Source organism: Lissotriton helveticus, chromosome 7, assembly GCF_964261635.1.
Source record: "Lissotriton helveticus chromosome 7, aLisHel1.1, whole genome shotgun sequence".
NCBI lineage: Eukaryota > Metazoa > Chordata > Amphibia > Caudata > Salamandridae > Lissotriton > Lissotriton helveticus.
This window is the reverse complement of record NC_136068.1, coordinates 13,254,524-13,261,888: the sequence shown is the minus strand read 5'-3', so window position 1 is coordinate 13,261,888 and position 7,365 is coordinate 13,254,524.

Here is a 7,365-nt window from a genome sequence, read left to right as displayed (position 1 = left end):
TTTTATTCAGACATTGGGGATGTCCCAGAGAAGCTTGCATATGTGTTTATTAACCTTAATACACTTGCCACTAAAATGGCCGCTGCTTAGCGGGGTTTTCTTCTGCGCATGCGTTGGTCACACTCACGTGACGTGACGCACTCGCAGTTCTGGTGGGAACTTTTCGCACTTGCGCACTCGACTTAAGATGGGTGCTTTGTGTTCTCACATGCCGAAGCTTGCACTGCCGCTTTTGCACTGCTGTTTGATTTGCATTAATATTAATGCTATAGTTAGTATAAAGTAAGGGGAGTCATGTAGGGATTCCTGGTATACAGTGTATTCATTTATTTCTGTGTTCTAAATTGTTTTCGCTTACTTTCCATGTATCGAATCCTTTGGGCCTGGGAGATGTTTGAAACCCCATCTTAGAAGTCCCTACTGCGCATGTCATCCTGGCAGAGGGAAGAAAACCTTGTACCAGTGGAACTCAGCCAGCTGGCAGCCACAGTCAAGATGCTCATGAGAACTAACCTGTGACCCAGCAGGACGAAGCTGAACTGTACTGCATTTGTAACAATTGTATACTAAATTGTATTATCCATTGTCAGGAGAAGAGCACATATCCTGGGAACCCCAAATTCAATAGGCGGTCCCAAAAGATGCAAATTGGGGCTTGTAGAAGTTAATCCTGGTTGGTGTGTTGACCTGTCCTACTTGGGGACCTATCGAAATTGGGGATTCTTACACTTGCAACATTTGGGAGGTGGTACACTGACCCGAAAACAGTATAACAAGCCTAGGCTTAGCTAGAGAAATTGTCCGACTTGTCCGAATAGCTGACCTGTCACTGACCCAACGCACTCAATAGGTGACTGAAACAGAGAGCTGTGGAGCACTCTGTCCGTAATTTCCATAGACCAGGGGGTTTTGGGAAACCTTAAGTGCTGGCGGAGCACTTTGCTTGGGAATTCGATAACCTAATCGGGGTTCTGACTGTTAGCTGCAGAGAGGGTGGAGCGCAGGCGTTGCTTCCGAACTGCGGGTGCTGGTCTTACCTTGGTGGTCCTGTCCTGATCCTAATCTGGTCATCCTATCCTGTCCTGGGGTGTCCATTCTGCACCTGCTGGCCTACTGGCGACTGTCCTTCCTGGGGTTTTCTCCTGTCCTTAACTGACCCGTCGCCAGGGTTGGTCTTCACACCGTACTAGGTAAATATAGTGCTGGGAAAACTTATTCTGCATCCTTCATTCTTTTCCTTGCTTTAATAAAGACGTACTCTTGCATATTGATTTTCCATGCTTTCTTTTTGCACTGATAAATGAAAAGGTCATAATTATCGTTGTAATACTAGCATGTTCCAATTTCTCTCTATCCTTTAAGCATGTTCCTGCATACAGTTCATGAAATATAGATGTTCCTTTTTCTTTTACCCTCCTATAGCTAAATGAAATGATGGTTCTGGAATTTTAGCGTGTTCCACTTTTACCTTCCCCATAGTTACATGGTATCTCAGAGTTTTCGTAATACAAACTAAAGTTCTTTTCCGTACCCATATTTCAGGGGTAATTCAACTGTGACTTTCTAGTATGTACCTTATTTTTCCCCGTCCTTTAGTCACTCCATATCAAGTCTAAATTCTGAAACTACTGACTAGCATGTTCCCTGTTCTTACCTTCCTTTAGATTCATAAATGGTTAGTCTCATTTACTTCCTGTATGGATACATGCTCTTTATAATCTTGGTTATTGACTGTTTACTTACTGTAAATCTTATGCTTTCTGAAACTGACGAAGTTTAGATAAAGGTTTTGAAACTTCCTGAGTCTGTGGTTATTATATGAGTGCAAAGAATAAAAAGGTATTATAGATTTTGTGACTGCCTTTCTTTTACAGCTAGCTCCCTGATCCATTGTGATCATAGGTACCCGTAACAGTGGATTGGTAAGTCGGGTACACTGGAAAAAAATAGGAAGGAACAGGGTTGCTGATAGTAGAGTGTAAGGTTACCCGAATAATGAATATGGTAAATTGAAATATATGGGCCCGATGTGTATGTGGTAAAATTGTTGGTCGGGTGACCTGCGCGCTCTATCAGGAGCGATAGGTCAGAGCTCTTTTTAGATCAGTCCACCATGCTCGGCACCCAGGCCCTGCCCCATTAGTGAGTACATTTGACTTTTGTCGCTTGCATTTACCACTTATCCGCCAATGTTTATGTTTCTGTGTGGAATCAGAAACAGATTCCTGTTTGGAATGCAGTAGTTGCCTTCCTACAGAGATTCTATATATTTTTTTTCCCTTTAACCACATCGCTGCTTGATAGTTTCCCCTGCTGTGCTGGACAGCAATGAAAACGGGTGTGGCCATGACGAGCTGAACTCGTCATGAGCACCTGAGAGGTATATGCCATGACGAGCTGAGCTCCTCATGAGCATGGAAGGGGTTAATGTGCAAATGTAATGATCGTTTTTTGGAGTCATATATCATCAGCGCTACCCCATGGGATCTTCTGAAAATCTGTGTGCTTGGAGTTATGAGGCTGTCGCCTCGGTATCTCTCAACTCCCTTCATTTCAGGTGCACTGTCAGGACCACTTGCCATATTATTGCATCTGCAGAATGATGAGGCACACACCCCTCACACACACACACACACACACACACACCCACACACACACACACACACACCCACACACACATGCATGCATACATACACACATGCACACACATACACTTACACACACAAACACACATGCACACACACACACACACACACACACACATGCATGCACACACTCAAACACACACATTCTAGGCCCCACTAACCTTACCAGTGGCTTCTCCTTCGACTCCACCAGACTCCTCCTCTCATACATCCTACTCATACACAGAACCAGATCTAGAGGAGGGGCGATCGCTTCCATCACTCTTTACGCATAGACCGGCCTCCCACACCACATCAGAGCCTCCTCCTCTCTTCTTGAGTCCCACGAGAAGCTGAGGACCTAGCTTTTCAAATATCCAACCTACCATCGGCACTGCTAGGCACTGCTAGGCACTGCTAGGCACGCACAGGCACTGCTAGGCATGCACACTCAGCAGGAGGACACCCTCACGGGTAACAGTGCGCTTTACAAACACACAGAACAGGGCAAGGAAGGAACAGGACAAGGAAGCGATACAGAGGGTCTGGTAAGTTCCTCTCTGTAACACATCCCTTAGTGACAGCCAGTGTGCACCAAAGAGGTAAGAGCACACACAGAGCATGCGCGGCACTGCCAGTAGTGCCAGTACGAGCACAAGCTCCACACACATGCCAATAGGATACACTACTGACAGCTGGAAGACAAGAATCCCTTCCACACCGGTCAGGCATGGGACTGGCTGCAGCAGTGGATGACACACACACACACATAAACACACACATACACACACCAGATAGGAACCACACTATGTCTGCGCATACCTCTGCATGCACTCAGAACAGAAGCAGCACTGACACCACCCCTGGTACCGGTCCTGAAATACAGAACCAGTGCAGCAAACTTATGAGCACTTCAAGCTTGTCTCACACCTGAACAGACCTATCATACACTGCAGTCAATGCACATGTGCCTCACACACATGCAGGTTAGATCTCAGTGGTGCAAGCTTCTCCCATACATTACTGATACCACATAGATCACAGAGCACCCTTACATCTCACCAGAACTAGTATGGGACGTCGTCCTCATGCATTATCTCACAGCTGTGAGGGAAAAAGGAGATACCCTAGACAAAATACTCTGGTGCAAGGGTGCCTGCTTTGGAGGAATAATGTTTCTTGTGCAGAAAGGGTCTCCTTTCTGCACACAAAAAAATAAATGGACTAATTGTTCTCCTTCTATATGTGCTGCATAATGCAGCACATATGGAAAGAAGAAAAAAGGAGGAGACATAAAGTTATGTCTCCTCGTTATGCCTCCCCTGGGGAGGTGTAGGCGTTTCACACACTCCCCGGTTTACAAGTCAGTGTAAATCTGGGAATGCATCAAAATCCATGGGTATTGCGTGAGAACACCCCCCACAACTCCCATGACACACATCTTTGATGCACAGTAAGGCGACGCTGCAACTTGTGCTGCTTTCCCTTACTCCATAACTACAAGTAATCTACCCTCTGTGTCCCCGACCGTGTGTATGACCTTGGAAATATGGGTCTGCACTCAGCACCACTGATGCGTAAAATAAATGTGATGCACCGGCGGTGCAATGGGCCTGTAAATAAGCCCATCTGATGCCATCCATCTCCAAAGTACAGTCGTGGATGGAGATCACCACATTGAATCTCAACGCACAAAAAAACCTGGATTCGTCATTCCCTCACCCCAAGCTATGAGCTTCCCATGACATAGAACGATCACCTGAACAGCACTGGTATCTCTGCATAACAGTCTCTGACTGTGTGTTTGTCCGCCACAGTCTAGTCACGCATCATGTGGGTTGTAAGCAGGCCCCTGGCGGCATTTGCAGGCCCACCAGCGGTAGGACTGGAGAGTAGGGGCACAGCTGCCCAGCCCCAGCGAACTGTGCCCAACATTGTCGTGTGATTTGCAGTAGTGTGGGTGTTGGTCCTCTAGTGGGGCATGCCCCCAGCACGAGCCACAGCAGCCATCCACAATCAGGGTGTTCACCAGAGGGCCCCAGTTCCACTCTGTGGCTGTCCTCCAGCCAGCTGGCCAGCCATGGTGTGTGTGCTGCTATGTGGCACAGCTCATGGTGATCGACCCGCAGTCCACCCTCCAGTGTCGGTGCTGAATAGTGCGCAGCTATGCCCTGAAATAATGCCACCCCAAATCTATTACCACAGCAAGGTGTCTAGAGAACAAAACCAAGACCGGGGTTTCCGGGGCGGGATTTGCAAAATAATAAAGCAGTCTGGGCAGGATCATCATGTTCGTAAGTGATGCTCGTGCCATCAAAAGTGAGCCTCAGTGTGTGTCAGAATACCACCCTCGCTCGTCGGGATCTGAGCGCACCCCCAAGATTACCCTCCCGCTGTGCGTGTCCTTAAAGAAAACTCTGATCCTGACATCAGGGAACGTTCAGGGCTCCCACGATATCTTATTACGTGGAACCCCTAGGTGGAACTGTGGTAATCTCATGGATCCCCACAGGTGGGACTTTGGTGATCTTGTGGATCCCTTGTATGGGGCTGTGGTGATCAAGTGGATCCCCCAGGTGGGACTGCGGTGATCTTGTGGATCAGTGCTGGTGGGACTGTGGTGATCTTATGGATACCCTGGGGTGGGACTGCAATGATCTTGTGGATCCCCCTGTGTGGGACTATGGTGATCGAGTGGATCCCCATGGGTGGGACTGTGGTGATCTCATGGATCCCCGCGAGTGGGACTGTGGTGATCTCCCTAACTAGGAAGACGCAGGACATCTCCCAGCTGGTACATAAGCCCCTCGCTTCTCCCAGACGTTTGAGCATCGCGACCCGTCAGGGCACCACCTTGTGCAGAGATGCAGAAGAATAGGAGCATGTCGTCCATGCATAGTGAGATGTCATGTTCCACGTCATGAAGCCATGTACATAGGCCCCTCCCCTGCTGTCAAACTGCGCCAGCAAACAGCTCTATGGCCAATGACAACAGCAGGTTCTGGGCTACAGTGTCTCCATGTCCTGTCTGAGGTAGCAGGCTTGCAAAGTTAAAACATATCAAAGACATGGCAGCCATTTCCTGCTAGAGAAGAGGAACTGACTTTGATGGTGAAATAAACCTACGCTGAAGTTTTCTGCAGATGAGTGACCAACTCTACCACAGACCCAGTGTCTCGTGCCTGTGTGACTCTCGATGGGGTACGAGCTGTTTGCCCTGTTTGTACTGTCTCGGGCTCCCTTATATAGCAGTGTTACCCATTTGGCTCACTCTGGGCCCATGGTCATAATGTTTTGTATGTTTTTCCACTGTAAGGTATCAAAGGCCTTACGCAAGCCCACTGATAGTACCACTGCCTTTGGGGCTGTATCTCCTGCAACACTCTGTACAGACGCTGGATGTTCAGAGCGGTGTTGAAAAGCAGAATAAAGCCGTTCTGATCCTCGTGGATCAAGATGTATATATGGGGTTGTAGGGGGGTAGCCAGGACTTTGCTAAGGATTTTGTAATCTAATGAGAGCATTGACAGGGGGCAATATGAAGAGGTGTCCATTGGGCCTTTCTTGGGCTTCAACAAAGCAATCAACAGTGCTTCTCAACAGGTTGGTGTTAGGGCACCTGCCTCCCACACCGCATTATATAGAGTCGTCTGTTGGGGTACCAGCGGTGAGCAGAACAAAAAGTAAAATTCCCCAGGCAGCCCATCCACCCCAGGGGACTTCCCTGATGCTAATTACTTAATGACTCCCCTGATCTCAGGCTCGGAAGTTAATTGGCCAAGGTCCCACTGGGCTGCATCTGAGAGGTGAGGCAGGGTCACCCCAGCCAGGAACCCCTTAATCATATTGTCCATGTCAGGGACCAGGCCCCACACAAGGTTGTGTAGTAGCGCACAACCTCCTGGTTAATGTTGGATTGAGTATGTAGCAACATATCGTCTGCTGTCCGGAGTGTGTTTGTGACTGCTAACTAGCGCTCTGTGGAGACGAGTCATGACAACCTCCTCCCAAACATACCTTCCCCGCATGTGATCTAGCTACATGTTCTTTGTAGAAGAAAATGTCCAGATGACATATTGTTGTCCTAGGGAGATGCAACGAGTGAGATGCGCCCCCTTCCTCGCAGATCCCAATCCACCACCTACGGAATGCCCCAGGGATCTTTCCTCAGCTCCACGCTGTTCAATGTCTACATGGCTCACTAGTCACCATCGTCAGAAGCTACGGAATAAACATAATCTCCTACGCCAACGACACCCTTCTCATCCTCTCCCTCTCCAATGAACCCGACAAGGCAAGACACAACTTCCACGAAGACATGAATGCAGTCGCCGACTGGATGAGAGACAGCTGCCTTCAACTCAACACAGACAAGACAGAAGTTCTCATCATGGGTCATCAACCGAACGCATGGAACAACTTCTGCTAGCCTCCCAACCTCGGAAACACACCCACCCCCGCCAACCAAGCCCGTGGAGTTCTGGACTTTTTAGTTCCGTCCAGAGGTGTCAGGGACAACACCCGAAGACCCCGGAGTTCAACCTGTCTTGGTACACAAACAAACAGAAACACGGGCTTCTCGATGGTGGCGTCAAAGACCAAAGGTTTATTACTGCAGGGACACAGAAGTCACAGAAACTACACATGGGCAGTATCTAGGAGCCTGTTCGATTTGTACAAAGAGGGTTGCTCCTTATATACTAAATATTGGGCTTCAGGCAAATTCTTTACATGTTACCAC